We start from the raw sequence: 16,561 nt of genomic DNA on the forward strand, positions 1-16,561 counted from the left end.
AGAACATATGGGATGTGAACAGATCCCAGAAATGGGCTGCTTTAATTTGTCTGATGGTTCAAGTACAGTTGGACAATATCCATCATATTATAGATAAATTTTCACAAATTCCTAGGGTGCCTAAATGGTTTTCTTGGCTTCACTGGAGATGGCTGGTAATTATAGATTTGCTTTGTTTATGTCACCGTATTCCTATTATGTTAATATGTGTGTGCAAATTAGTTAGTAGTTTAAAACCTATACATACTTAAGGTACTATACAAGAAGATATGTCAAAGAAATAATCAATCCTCCCAAGTTTCCTTCATATGCTACATCTATAGCTTTTCTTCTTCCTTCCTAATTACAAACCTTAAATAGAATTCGTGCCTCATATCGAATTTACCGAGTATCATAATTCCTCCAGGTGGTAAAGATACCTCGAGACAAGTGCTGGGCATAGAAGCCACAGGGCATAAATCTGCAAAGAAGTAAAAAGCTAACCTTTGCAAACAATATGGCTTCTCTCTCACTTACCAACTTTACATTTCCCTGTATGGCCCCGGAAGATGACTGGTTAGCCAGAGACGGGTAAGATTCCTCAAGGGAGGAACAACCTAAGACAGGCACAGTCGCAGGGGGGCCATCAGGTGAGAATTTGGGGATCAACAGAGGTGAGGCTCAGAACCTCACCCCCCCTGCTTTGAGAGAAATCTTCTGCATCCGTGGATGTCTTGCTGCCCTTGTCTAGCCTGGATTAATACTTAGTCCATAGGCACACACCTGATCATCTGATCATCTACATTTGCCTTCTTACAGCACTAAACTATGTTTTCTACCTTTATCTTGCATCTACCTACCACTTCAGCATTTTATTAAAAATAAAAATAATAATAATAATAGGAGAAATGTGGGATCAACATATAAATCAAGTACAAAAATCAAATGAATATTCATATTTGACCTGATGGTTTATAGGTCATATTGCATGATCAAAACCGAAAGTTTCTGTGATGAATGCCCTTGTACTGTTCACCATGTAAGAATTTATTCACTCTGTAAGAATTCGTTCACCATGTAAGAACTTGTTCGTTATGCTTCAGAAGATTGGAGACTGACGAGAATTAGGCTTGAGATGGATTAATGATTGTACATTGAGCATTGACCCCCCTATACTGAATTTTATTGTTGTTAACAACCATTTGATCAATAAATATGAGAGATGCCCTCTCAAAAAAAAAAAAAAAAAAAAAAAAAAAAAAAGTCTTCTCATGTTCACAATTCTCTCCTTCTTGTTACTTTTGATGGGGCCTCAGCTGATTGGGGCCAAGAGTAGGTGGACTTTAAAAAATTACAAATGGACAGTTGCTAAACAGAATGGATGAATTTGTTCAAAGAAAAGGGCTGCATGCATCTCCTAGTCTTGCATGTTATAACTTGCCTACCAATCTATCACCAAAGAACATGCCTACTGCTCCTCAGGGATGTGCTTGCAAAAACAGGATGCTTTTCACACAAGCCGGTGCTCTTAGCCAGCGAAGTATAAAGATACTTGGGTAGGATTTTATAATGTATTTCATGGTAATTGAAAAATTCGTTTAAAGGCTCCTTCAGCCCAGTTGTGTTGGGGAGCTCCTCGTTAGTGCAGCTGAAGTGACCACTGTGCAATTTGACAAGAGGTGAATGAGGCCACCTTGTCTTTTTATCCAGAAGAGTGAGCTCTGGCTCTTGGATGGCTATTGTCTGGGGCTTTGCTCATTTTGAACCCACCGTGAGCACAGGCCTCAGTGATCATTTCAAGATATGAGTTGAGCCATTTTGAACTTCTGAAAAGCATTTCTAAGGTCACATGCCTTTGTATTGGCGAGAGTATTTAATAAGCACATTTAATTTAATTAAAGAAAGCCCCTATATAAGTGACCATGCTCAATGTGTCCTAATTCAAAAATTTGCAAGGAACATGTCTCATGTGGCCTAAAAAGAAGCTTAGACCTAACATAGTCAAGGGTTAATTTGATTTTCTGTTCTGTGCATTTAAAAACAGGAAATAAGTGATTCTTATAATAGATTTGGAATTTCATACTTGGGTACTCGACGGTGTACAGCTTATCAATGGATATAAATAAATGAAGAGCAATTTTAGTCATTGGGAGGTTGATTGCTTCATGGTTGTTACATTCAGAGTTCTGCATGTTGGAAATTGAAAAGTTTTTGACTTTGAGTTAAAACACCTTGTTTTGAGTCCTAGATCCACTAATTACAGGGCACCTTTGAGAAAGTGACATAATATTATGTTTCTCAATTCACTCATTGGTAATTATAAAATAGGGATAGTAGTAGTAAGTAATAATTTCTAAGTGTGTCCTCATACTCCAGATGAGCCCACGGAGGCACATGGAGCTAGGTAACTTGCTCAGGAGTGGCCCAGCTAGTAATAATGGAGGTGGGCTTCCAACCCAGGCAGCCCAGTTCCAGAGCCTATGCTTTTAACTCCTGGTTTCATGTCTTGAAGGGGTTTTGAGACTCAAATCAAATGCCATCATATGTGTGAAAGTGCTTTGAAAACTATAAAATTCTAGATAAATAGAAGGTATTATAAAAGTTACTGAGCCTACCAGAAGGCTTTGGTTTCCTTTGAGGAGGGAAGCCTTTTCCTGGCAGTAGGCTTGTGTTGGTGTGATACGGAGGAAGTTGTAATGCACTAGATGTGATGCCTTGATTTGAAATGCCTTAAAAGCCTAGTGTATCAGGAAGCTCCCCCAGCTGAAAGGAAGCAAACCTTGGTTCTAGTGCCAGCTGAGCTACTAATAAACTAGTTGACTTTGGCTAAGGTGTCAAATTTCTCTAGACCTTAATTTCATTAAGTATGAAGCAAGACATTGGTGTAGACAATGGGTTTTAATTTTTCAGGGGTCGGGGACCTCCTTTGTATTAGCTTATATACTCTAATATCAGCTATGATACCTCTCCACAGATAATTGTGTACAATTTTAGGATTTCACAGACTTGCTGAAGCCCATCCATGGTTCCACAGACCCTAGGTTAAAAACTCCAGGTCTAGATATTAAAAGTTCTTGGCTGCTCTCAGATTCTAAGATTGGAACCATACTTTTTGTAAAAATACACTTTTAAAAAGTTTTTTAGAGGAAAATAGCCTTCATAAATCACTGAAAGTCTGTATGAAACCTCTGTGCTGAGATGGTCAGAATCACATGATTTAGAGTTTAAGAATGGATCACCATTGATAGCAGTGAGGTATAGCTATAATAACTCACAAAAGAATTCTGCATTTCGATTTTATTTTGCTGAGGAACTTTTTTTGAAGAGGGGAGGAGAGTCATAGCAATATCCAACTTGACATATTAATCATACATTTGGCTTTGCAGTGCACTTACAAAAGTGCTGGACTTACTACTTTTAGTTCTGGTATCAGCAAAAGATAACAGCGCTGTTTCATGCTGGTCCACAGGGAGCAGCAGAATTTTTTATAAGAAGCAAGCTTTGGCATGGAAGCCATAAAACATTTTATATCTATAAAAGTAGACAATGCAAACCCCAAGTGGGTGCAAGATTTGTGGGTGGTCTGTCTGTGAAACATTTCTAATTACTCTGGTGAGTCCTACTGGGATTGCTGTAATTGTCTCTTGTATCTATATCCTGGTGCTTTGAAACAGTTGGCAAGAACTGTCAAAGAATCCCCAAATCCATGGATTGGTAGAGCAAACAGGATCCAAGCCACCCTCTCATTTTATAAATGAGAATTACTGAACTTCTCTTTTAGATGTGGTCCTTTGGAAACAGACAGACAGGTTTGCATGCAGGAAATTCATTGGGGAGTACTCTTGGAAACAAACCTGTAAGGATGTGAATGAAGCAGCATTGCATAGAAGTAGCTGCTGAACTATGGTGTAGTCATGACAAAGGCCTTAGCCTATTCAATGGGGATCTCACAAACTGAGGTATTCCTTCATAGTTGTCCCCAGTTGAGACAAGGGGGATAGACCAGCCTTTGAACACCTCCATTGCCTGGTCATCAGATTTGGCTGCCCACAGGAAGGGGCCATAACATCAGACAACTTGGTTCCCATTGGCTGAAGGCAAGTTCTGGAGAGAGGTTCCACTGTGAGCCATGAGCAGCCAAGATTCCTGGCAACTGGGGGAATGAGTGCCTTAGTCCTGAAGTGGGGTTCTGGGTGGCATACCAGAGCATCCACTACAATGAAAATGTAGTTTGTACTACCATCATCTCTTACCTAGATCACTGCAGTAGCCTTCAAACTGGTCTCCTACCTTCAGTTTTTGCCTTCATTCAATCTGTGTACACTGCAGCCAGTGTTATCTTTCTAAAACCCAATTCCTACCCTGTTGCTATGGCTTTCAACTCTTTAATGGCTTCTCATGCCTTCTGGATAGGCTAAACACTTTAGTATGGCTTCCAAGGCCCTTTATGATATGACATCTGTCTTTAGCCACAGGTCTTGCAATTTCTCTCTTGATCTCTGTAGACCAGTCATGGACCTACTTGCAGTTCCATGAATGTATGATTCTGTCTCACCTCTAAGCCTTTAAACATGCTGTTCCCTTTGGGGAACATATACACTTAAGCCTAGGTAACTTCTAGTTTAAATGCTTCCTCTTTTAAGAAGTGTTTTCTGATTATTTACAGAGTATTCCATAGTAAATTCCTATTGTAATTATCCTCTATTATACCACATTGAAATGTCCTGTTTACATGTTTATCTCCTTTCTAGACTGTGAGCTCCTTGAGGGCAGAAAAACTATCTTTAGTATGTATCCCCTGAACTTAGTACAGTGATTGAAACTTGGTTAGATAAACAGTAAGTCTTTGTCAAATGTACAGGTGACTTGTCTAGTCCAGGGTCACACACTGTGCATCTGCCAGGATGGATTGTTTTTGATATTTTATTCAGGTCCCATGAGGACAAACTGTATGATCATCAAGTTCCTATGTCTGTGTCCCCATGGAATTATGAAACCAGGCCATTTCAGGTATAAAGCAGAATCATCATAGTTGAAATAGCTCTAGCTGAGGTGAAAAATATAACATCTTTAAAAATGGATGTGACCTGTGTGTCATATTCTTATAGCTCCTCTGAAAGGAGATTTGAAAGAGACTTGTAATCCTGTGAGGGATGTGTAGTGACATGTGAAATCATAACATAGCACTCGGAGCTGGTAGGCTGCATATGGAAGTGTTAATCATGGTCAATAGGATTAATCGTTGACTATAGACATGTCTGTCTGCTGACAAATTTTCAGACTCTGCAGGGATTTGCTGGTAGGAGGTTTTAGAAGCAGTACTGCAGAAGTAGGGCCAGATTAAAACTGTGGTGCTTGAAAATTATTGCCAAGGGACTGAAAAATTTGAGTAAGATTTTCAGGAAGCCACAGCCTCTGGGTAATGTATGAATTCCAGAAAAGTATCACGCTATGTTCCTGGACAAAGGTGGTCTCTCTAATGATATAGGTAGGCCATGGTACTGCCATTACATAAGCTCACCTTTAAAAGTGTTGTAACAAGGCATTAATCAGGGCTACCTTATCCACAGCCAACTGGGATTAGACAGGAAAAAAGATGTCACTGCCCTTTGTGTACAATTATGGTGGGCCTGCACCCAAGAACACGCCCCTCTGTGGCCTATCTCTCATCAATCTCTTTGTTTTCTCTTGGCTGCAGATGCTCTGCAAAACCAAGTGTTGTTAAGGGAGGTGACTACACCATTTTGACAGGACATATCTCATATCTAGCATTGATTAAGAACATATGGCTTAAGCAGTGAGTCTTAAACTTTTCAGGTGGTTGTGGACCTCTTTGAATCTGATGCAAACTAAAGAACTTTTTTTCCAGAAAATTCAGTCCATGAACTTTTACATTTAATTTTGTGGGGATCTTGGACCCCCCAAAGCCCTTCAGTGAACCACTGATTAAAAGCCGTTGATTGAGAGATGAGAAAAAAGGCTTCCATTTATTGAGTACCAGTTATGTACCAGGTACTGTGCTACACACTTGACATGTATTATCTCATTTAATCCACACAGTGACCCTCAGGGGCAGATACACTTACTATTTTACAGCTCAGGGGTGGTAGAACTGGGATTGAAATATAGGCTGGTAGGTTATGTTAATAGGCTAAGTTAATTCCATAAGCAGATATAAAAGCCAAGTAAATAACTGCCAGAGCCTGTAACCTTAACATGTATACCATACATCATCTAGTGATTGAACCTTTGAACTTTAGTAGTGTTGCCTGTCAATCTTTTCTTTGCTTTTATTTTCAGAAGAAACCTCTTGTAAATAGTTGTTCATGGAATCAGAGTTTTGATATTCTGTCCTTCCAATTCTGTTGATTGTTAGTATAGCTCAACATATCCCTGGTCTATTTAAACTAATTTTAGGTATATAAAATGTCCCCTTTTTCATTATGTAGAATGACTGTAGAGAAATACAAATGGTGGAATGTCTCTTGCAAACTAACTCAAGACCATTATTCTACTTTTACTTCTATCAGTATATTTTAGGGGTGTGCTAAGAGTAATTTGCATAACAAAACTCAAGTTATTATGCTTTGTCTATATTAGAAATACCCGGTCGCTCTTCCTTTTTTTTTTTTTTTTTTAACCATTTCATTGTTCTTCAACACAGGTCAAATAAGCAATCCTCAGCATGGTATAATTTCAGGATTTTGTTTTATGATTGCAGACACTGTGGCATTCTAGTCATAAATAATTTTGTATCCATCTCTAAAACAAGAATTTTTCCCTTCAGAATCAAAATAACATCAGCACACCTAAAAATTAATACTTATTTAATATTATTTAATACCCAGTGCATAGTCAAATATTTTCAGGGGTCCCCAAAATGTTCTTTACCTCCCATTTGTCCAAATCCAGATTCAGAACAGGGCCATCTGATTCCATCTGATTGTTGTAAGGGTCTTTTAATCTAGAGCACTTTGTTTTTCCCACTACAGGAACATTTTGAAGAGAGTAAGTTACTTATTTTCTAGGCTTTCTTGAGGTGCTGTTCAGCTGGTTTCTCTGTATATACCCTGTATTTCCTATGAACTGAAAATTGGATGTAAAGGCTTGCTTAGATTTCAGTCATACACTTTAGACAAAACTGTACCATAGGCAATATTAGGTACTCTGTGTTGTTTCCCATTAGGAAATTGTCTCACCATTAGTGGTGCTAGGATTAAAATTTAGATTAAGGTGATGACTGCCCAATTTCAGGAATTTGGAGCAAGCTTTCCATCTATCTAAATCCTTGCCATTCCCAGCTCCCCTCCCAAATATTCCCCAATGACTCACATTTCTTTAGTAGGCATCATGCTAATTCCACAGTCAGATATAAAACTAAGTAAATGACTAATTTTAGAGCCTTTAAATTCTCCCTTAAGAGTTCAGGCTGGGAGAGGAAAACTAGTGCTACCTAGAACAGAGCCCAGAAAAAGGGAGGCTGGTTAACCAAAAGAAACATCAGTTTTGCTTCTTGTCTGAGCTATGGCCTTGACCTAGATATTGTCAAGCACAGCAGGCCCATTTCAGGAAGGGATGTGCCTTTTTCCCAGTGAAGGCCTTGACTGTGGGAGAAATCTACGAGAGGAACTGTTCAAACCCAGCTGTGCTCAGGGCAGACTGAGCTTGGGCAATAGCCTGCAGTGGTGCCCTGTCCCCACGGGAGGGTTTTCCTTACCCTGCCCCAGCAGCATTTGCTTCTCTTCCCTGTCCCTGTAACATACAGAAGCACTCACACATTTCTGACTCCTAGGTTTCCCAAATACTGAAGTCTGTTCCAAATCAGGAATCATATCACCTTATCCATAGTTAAGGATTAGAGAGCCTCCTTTCCTACATTTTTGAATTTTAACTGGAGCTGGTGGTGCACAGCCATAAACTAGGGAGCAAGGTTGCTTGTTAGATGGTGACTTTGCAGGCTGTATACCAACAGGGGCGGGGAGAGATTTCTGAGGATGTATCTTCCTGATGTTCCTTATATCACACTACATAAGTTGCTGTGTATGTTGCCTTTTTGTAAGGCTGGCCTTGGTTGAGGAAAAACAAACTCAGAGTAGTTATCTGTGTAAAACACTCCATCCTCTTAGGTGTGTTTGCATTATGAAACAGCTTCAAAGAGAACACATTTCTGACTAAGATTTCCTAATTAGTAGATATGAGCACTTTATCTGCAGCAACCCATTAGCTGCGAGACCAACGTCTTTCATGAAAGTCACCCAATATGTGATATAGGTGTTTGCTCAGTGTATTGATTTTACCACTGAAATTGAAAACACCTCTGATGAGTTTTGGAAAATGAAGTCATCGATCTCAATAGAGATGTTATATAGATTTCGTCACTTTTGATGCACAGAAAGGCTACTAATTATTCTCAAGTAAATGCCTCCAATACACAGTGACAAGTTGTATTAGAAGTTGGCAACCTTTCAGAGCTGTGTGCCAGGACTCCATTTATTCACTCTCTTGGGAATGAGCAGCTGCTTCAGTGAGAGGGGGCTGGCTAGTCCCACTAGCAACAGTGTTAAGTGCTCTGAGTCTGAGAGAAGGCAGCCAGACAACGATCTCTGTGGCCCTGTGCTGTAGGCTGCTTTCTGCAGTTCCCAACAGCTATGCTTAGGGTTCATCTTGCCAGTGGATCCCATTCTCCCAGATACTAATCAAATTAGACAACCACACATTCTACAATTTATTCCCTAAATACTTACTTGTAGCCCACACTGTGGCAGGTGCTACAGATACCATGGTAAACGGGGCTGACATGTCCTCATCAAACTTAGTTTAGTGGGGAAGATAGTAAATACAGAAATAAATATGAAATTATAGGTTGTAAGTGCTATGAAAGAAGTAAACAGGGACTGTGATTGAAAATACAGTAAGCAGAGGCACACTTAGACAAAATGGCCAGAGAAGAATGTCTAGTATATGCCAAACACTCCACTAGATGCTTCATTAAAAAGACTGAGGTGACAGTGAAATAAGCCAGGCAGAGAAAGACAAGTACCAAATTATTTACCTCATTTGTGGAGTTTAACAGTGAAGCAAAACTGAAGGAACAAAACAGCAGCAGACTTGCGGACTCACAGACTCAAAGAACGGACTAGCAGTTACCAAATGAGAGGGGTGGGGAAGGGTGAGTGGGGAGGGAGGGAGAAGGGGATTTAGAGGTATTATGATTAGTGCACATGGTGTGTGTGGGGTCACAGGGAAGGCAGTGTAGCACAGAGAAGACAAGTAGTGGATCTGTGGCATTTACTACACTGATGGACAGTGACTGCATTGGAGTATGGGGGGGACTTGATAATAGGGGTGAATGTAGTAAGCACAATGTTTTTCATGTGAAACCTTCATAAGAGTGTATATCAATGATACCTTAATAAAAAAAAGACTGAAGTGAGATATGGTCCTTGTCCCCAGGGATTTGTCAATTTATAGTAAGTTCAGTAAGAAAAGCATTGAATGAAGCAAAATAGAAACTTACAGGAAGGAGCAATTAAATCTGCCTGGAATAGAGGGTAGGAACATCAGAAACAAAGGGTGGCAGCATGGAAGGGTAACTAGAAGAATGCTGTGGACATGAAGGGCAGCAGAGGAGGGGGGCACGTGGTGAGGAAGTTCCACATAGAGGCAACCGCAAGCGGAAAGGGATGGAGATATGTATGAGGGAATGAGGTGTAGATCCTTTTGGAACCCTGACCACAAGTGGGCTTTCCTGCAGATCCCCAGATTGGAGACTGGATGAGTGCAGAGCTGCTCTGTTTGAAGCATCAGAGAGGGTAAGAGAGGAACTGTAGTCGTTTTCTATAGCTGTTATGGCAAACGGTCACAAACTTTGTGGCTTAAAACAGCATGAATTTGTCTTACCATTCTGGAAGTGGCTGAGCCAAAATCAAGATGTCAGTCAGGCTGTGTTGTTTTCTGGGGGTTCTAAGGGATTTGTTGCCTTGCCTTTTCCAGATTCTGGAGGCTTCCCTCCTCCCTTGGTTCGTGGTCCCCTTGCTGTATCTTCAAAGCTAATGCCATCACGCACATCTGACCCTTCTTCATGTCTCTCTCAGACCCTGGCTGGGAAAGGTTTTGTATTTTCAAGGAACTATGTAATTGGACTGAGCCTTCCTGGATAATCTGGCATAAACTCATCTCAAGATTTCAACCTTAATCTTACATCTACAAAGTCCTTAGTGCCATGTAAAGAATCCTGTTCTTGGGTTCTGAGAATTCAGATGATGTGGACACGTTGGAAGGTAGCCATCATTCTGCTTATCAGGAACCTAGACTGTGCCCTCTTAAATGCCCCTCGATATCCTACAGCTTCCCCTGAGACACTTCTGAAGTATCCTAGGCCTTTAAAGACATTTAGGAATCCTTGCTCTAACATGCCCATGTTTTCCTGTTTATTAACATGCCTCTGAGTTTGTTTGGAAGAGATGGGATGGGGGCTGGCATTTGTGCCATACTCAGGACTTAAATGTCTTTTCTCCAGACAGATCTTCCCTGAGAAACTCAGATTAAGTTAGTGTTCCTTACTATATACTTCCAGAGCATCTTGTATTTCCATCTGTGTGTGTGTGTATAGGTATGTAGAAGAAGCCAGAAAGATCAGAATAAGTCAGCTTGTGAAGCATCTCTTATTCACTCAGCGGTCATTATTTTGAGTAAGGTCCAGAAGGATCTATCAGTGAATGATAAAGACACAGTCCCTTCCCTTATCCCTATTTTCCTACTGGGGAGACAGACACTGAACAAATGGTTTAAGATGCATGGCAAATACTTTAAAATAGGACATAGGGTGGGAAGCAGCCAGAGGCTTTTTATGGGCCACTGAGAGCTTGCAGACCTGGAGGGGACTGTCAGCCATTGTGAGGAGACACCAGGGTGGAAAGAGGCATGAACAACATGCCCTGCAGCCAGATGGGAAGATGTCTAAGTTAGCAGATGCGTCATCCATAGGGGATGACAGTTGAGAACTCGATTAGGATTATATATCTAGCATTTGGTAAAGGGTGGCTATGGATCATGTACCTTGTGACCTTGTGGCTCCCATGCCAGGAAGACACGTAGACTCCTTAAAGTAAAATCAATCCCAGGATGAAGTATAAGAGCTTAGAGAGGGAGAAAATCCCGAAGTGTGTTTAAACATAACACGGTTGAGGAAACCCATAAGTAATTACAAACTTACCTGAAATTGGCTAAATTGAATTTTTTGCTTTCTGGTGGAGTGTGGCCTCAAAAAAGTGGTTCAGTTGTCTTATAAAACAGCAGTTCAACACTTTTTTTTAACAGACCTGAGAATGAAGGCTGTTAACATTCATATGTGGTACATATGTTTGCTGTGCTGAGGGGCTTGGATTTTATTCTATCCGAAGGTAGCTGGCTGTAGCTAGCCATCAGGAGGTTCAAGTACGAGAGAGACAGAATCAGGCCCACTTTGAAAAATAAACTCACAGAACAGGTTGCAAGAAGACCTGAAGGGTGGGGATGGCAGGAAAAGCAACAGAAGAATGCCCCAGTCACCCAGGGAGAGAGAGTGATTTCAAACCTAGCTGTGCTCTGCCGTACGCTTCAGGGCTGAAAGGGCCCACAGGTCATAGGGCTCAATGTGCATCTTTTGGAGGAGGTGACCATATTCTGTTTTTACAAGTGAGTCAGCTGAGGCTCAGAGACAGACAGTGAATTTCAAAGGAAGAAGATGCAGGAATAATTATTTTGCTGATGTCAGCGTGATAGCCATCAAAGACTAGATTAAATGTTGATATTTCTTGAAATGTTGCTCTAAATTTACATTTGGCATAGTCATTAGAGTTTGTTACAGTGACAAAGTACAATAGTTGTAATATTTCCTAGGTGAAAAGCCATATGTAGATTGCAGCCTGAGATTCATTTCTCATGCCCACTGGGAGCCTTGACCCTGAATAAGCCCAGGCCACCATCAGCCTCCTGGTCACTACCAGAACTGCATACGTGCAGTGCAGCCTAGTGGGAAGTAGCAAGTGAAGAGGACCTGGGTATTGAACCTGGATCTCCATCTGCCTGGTAATAGTTTTTGTGTCTACGGTGCCTAGCACGGAGATGGAAGGTGCTAATCAACAGGGAGCATGAGTGTGGGGATGTGGTTGTCACTACATTAAAAAAAATCCCATTCATCGCTACTTGAATTTACCAAAGGATTGCCATATGGCTAGTGATAAGTTAATGGTCAAGTATAAGCAGGTTTCATGTATGAGCAGGTCTCACCAGGCAGGGATAGGCAGGCAAAGCCAACAGTGCCCAAGAAGCATGTGTGGAGGGACAGAGGCAGGAACCTGGGAGACACCCAGGATAGGTCGTAGGGTGATGGTGAGGGTGAGCTGGAAGATCCTTGACATTTAAAACTATTCCTATGTCATTTTGCAGAGCTAAGTGTCACTTGAGCCCCATAAGTGTTTGTAATTGGGTTATATTTTCCAAGAACTTGGAAACTTTTTTCCTTTTTCCTTCTGCACTTTCAGTATTTTAAGTCGTGCAGTTTTGATAGCAAGAAAAGAGATTTGATCTCTGGATACATTTAGGTTAATGATTCAGTAGCAACTTCAGCTGTACTTTTCTATAAATTGCTCCTCTGAGCTTGATGACTTTACTGAGCACTTTTAGTACTTTTTATTTTTTTAGTAGCAGACAGTGCCATTTTTCATCATTTAAATAGTAAACACCACACTAATGATACATAAATTTGAGAAAGGAAAAAAATTCATTCTGATTCCCAGCACCTTAAAATTAAGAACAATTTTATACCCTTTTCCACATACATACACAACTTTTCAGTGGTGATCACAGTGAGTATATATCCTGTGTTTTCACTGAATATTGTTCCTACATTCCTACCAGTCTCATAATCACTGTAAAGAAGTACTTTTCAAGGTTTTGCAACTGCCTCTTGTTTCTTAGTTCTCAGTCTTGTTTGTTTTGTTTCAATCTGCATAAAATTTGAGGGATATATTTCAGTCTGCCTGCTGGCTTTTTGCTGCTAAAGTCAAGGCATCAGAGACGACTTTTAGCTTTGCATTTTGATCAGGCCCCTTTCAAAGTGTTGTGTCACTGTAGTTGAATTTCAATGGCATTAGTTTCACTTACTAGATTGGAGATTTGTATTAGGGCATTTTAGAAATGGTGGTTTTCCAGTTCTTTCCTGTTGGGGCAGTGCCAGATAACACAGCTTTTACTGTAATAGGTCTGCCTAGACTGCAGCTGGCCTGCCACGTGGGGCTGGAGAATTGTGAATTCAGTCACTTTCCCCCGTCCTTTGATTACTACAGAGCTTGTCCCTGGGAATTATCAGCAAATTCTGGCAGGGAAGTAAGCAGGACAAGAGTCAGGAAAAGGGCTGTCAGAGGGCTGTGGGGTGAGGGGAGGTCCTTTGGAATTGGACCAGAGCAGTGGTTGGGAGTGAAGAAGAGAAGATAGTAGGGTTATGGTGAATATATGACAAAAATTCTCCAGATTTCTAGAAAAGATTCTTTCATTTAAAAAAGATACATTTTCTTTATGTCACAGACTCCTTTGCATTTTGGGGGGGAAAAACCCAAAAAGCTATATACTCTACTCACCCCCAGCCCCTGCAAATGCAAGCTATCTCTCATAAATATAATAACTAGGATTCCTCACAAGCCATGCGTAGCACTTGGAGTGAAGAACCTCATTCTGTAAGGAAGATCTTGTGGGAGGAAAGTAGTTGTGCCAGTATTCCCCAACACTTTCTCTGATTTTTTTCTGTCCTTCTTGAAAAGAATTTTGTCTTCTATTACAGGTTTTCAGCCTTCTTTTAAATAAAATTGTGTTAGGGATGGATCACAGTGACCTCCCCAGAAGGTGAGGAATCCGTGAGGAAGTATGTCTCGGATAAACAGCATGGATCCTAGAGTCAGTGCCAGGAGAGGAGTTATGAGGAGGTTTGCAAGGGAATGAACCAGAAGAAGGAGACAGAAATAGCTGAAGTTTGCCTTTTCATGGATCTTCAAGCTGGCTTGCAATTATGTGCCTAGTCTTCTTTGTATACAAAATGCTACTCCTCTGATGTTTATGATCTTCAGCAAATTACTAAGTCCAGGGCCTGTTCTCACTGCTTGTCAGTGTCTTCAGTGGCTAAGACTCTGGGCTCTGTATTTTGACTTTCTGATCTCAGAATCAAATTCCTGAGTAAGATACCTCATCTCTTTCAGCTTCCATTTTCTCATCTGCACAATGGGAATGGTAATTCTTAAGTGTGAGGATTAAGTAAAATAATGTTTATGGAAGGACATTGCTTGTGCAGTGTGCCAGATGCACATTATGTGTTCAAGAATTATAGCCATTATTATTAAATTTTTTCTAAGATTCCAAGATAGATTCTTCCTCTTCAGGTCCATGGGCCATGTGGCCAGATAATTATAATGTACATGGATGGAAATGGGCATTTCTAACTGCCAAATAAAATTGGAAAGGGACTTTTATCATGAAAGTGGATTCTTTATATATTACAATCATCTATCTCTATTATTACCCTTGTCTTTTCTTTGAAGATTCCCATTATTTTGCTTGATAATCAGAAGTTTGATAATTTGGAGGATAAATGTGTTCAGGTTTATATGCATAGTTCACTAGTATTATGTAAATAAGTTTTTCAAAGAGAGGAAATAATGACCAAAGCCTCCATTTCATTAATTGTGTGTTGCAGGAACTGTCTAGCAAGAGGACAGGGCCCAGTGTCAACCTGATAGGCAGGCAGATTATCCAGTGGGAATTATAGCTTAAGAAAATCCACCCATGTGTGTATGATCAGTTTAATTCATCCTGCAGAAACTGATGCATATACAAAATTGAGGTAGATTTATCCTACCAGAGGGTGAGTTTTGGTGTGGAGTTACCATTTAAATGTTTTCTCTGTTACTCCCACAACCTCTGTATTCATCACCATGGGAGTCATCATCATACTTCTAATACTTGTCTTTGTCTTCTCTGTTAGTATATAAGCACTGTGAAGTGGAGACTGGCTCTGTCTTGTTCACTGCTTTATTCTCTCATATGGTTCAGTGGTCAGCCCTTAGTATTCAACAAACACTTACTGAAAAAAATTGGCTCAACACCAGTATGTTACTGAATCATATAACATAATGGTTAAGAGCTTGGACTTTGTTATTACTGTGGTTGGGATTTATGTCCCAGATCTGTTGCTTGTGAGCTATGATGACTGGGGGCAAGTCACTTAACCTCCTGAGCTTCATTTGCTCATCTGCAAAATGGTGATAAGATAAATAATTAAGAGGATCATTGTGAGCATTACACAAAGTGAGGTATCTCGAATGCTCAGGATTGTACCTGGTACATGGCAAACATTCTATGAATTGTAGCTATCATAATTTTGAGTATTAGTCAAAATATTTATTGGCTGTAAATAGTTGATTGGAGGGAGGAAAAAGAAAAGTTGGAAACAGTGGTTTACATGATAGAAAAGTGGAGACACTCTATGAAAGTCTGAAAAGACTGAAGATTGAAATATTCTACAGGAATAGAGACATCTGAGGGGACATTTAATAGGATGAAATACTACATTACTCTTATGAACTATATGGTGCCCCCAGGTCTGAAGGTGTTAACTTGATAACTAAGTACTACCAAAGAAATGCCCTGATTTAGCGCAAGGTATAGTCATCCTAATTATGTGGCAGCTGCTCATCCTGTAGGGTAGCCTCCTCTCTTTAATTTATTACACCTTGTGGTCATGGCGATGTTTTCATATGTAGTGGGTGTGTCACTGAATTTTGATAGACAGCACTTGAGGCCCCATAGAAATTCCTTTTCAAATAGAAGGGCTTACATTTCAATTTTCAACATGTTCAGAGTCTTAATGTTTCATTTCACTAAGGCCCTATCTACTTTGTGGGGGCAATCATTGTCTGTTGTTTTGACTGTGTTTGGATGCTCCTTTGATCCTTCATTCAAAAAGTTTTGTTGCGTGTCCATGAGATGCCAGGCTTTGGGTCCCTGCCCTCGTGGACCTTATACAACCTTAGAGGCTAAAGAGACCTCATGGGAGCCCTGGCTCCACCTATATATTTTATAGGTTGAGAAATAATAGCACAGGAGGGCAAGTGAGTTGTCTGAGGTTAGAGTGCTATTTAATGATCCAGCTGGAGCTAGAACCTAGGTCTCCGGATGTCTTATATGGTCAGTGCACCTTCTGATAATGCTGCAACTTGAGAAATGGTCCATTGGTTCCCATTACACTGCCTTGGTTTTCAGTCACTTGTTCAGGTGGGAAATGCTATACTGTGCAGCTAGAAGGAAAAACCAGTCATATTTTTCCAGAAGGGCTCTGATGACTCAGGTCAACCCTGACAAACTATTGGGCACAGGATTGGCTCCAGTTGATTAGTATCAATGTGTGTAAAATTGTAGGAAGAACTCAGAAATCAATTTGGTTGGGTTTGCTGGCATTTCTGCAGGTTATTTCCCAAGTCAGAATTTAAATCTGAAGTTTGGGCTGATGATCAGGTGCAGATGAATGTACAATTTATATATAAGCACATGATAA

Source organism: Manis javanica, chromosome X, assembly GCF_040802235.1.
Source record: "Manis javanica isolate MJ-LG chromosome X, MJ_LKY, whole genome shotgun sequence".
Taxonomy (NCBI): Eukaryota; Metazoa; Chordata; class Mammalia; order Pholidota; family Manidae; genus Manis; species Manis javanica.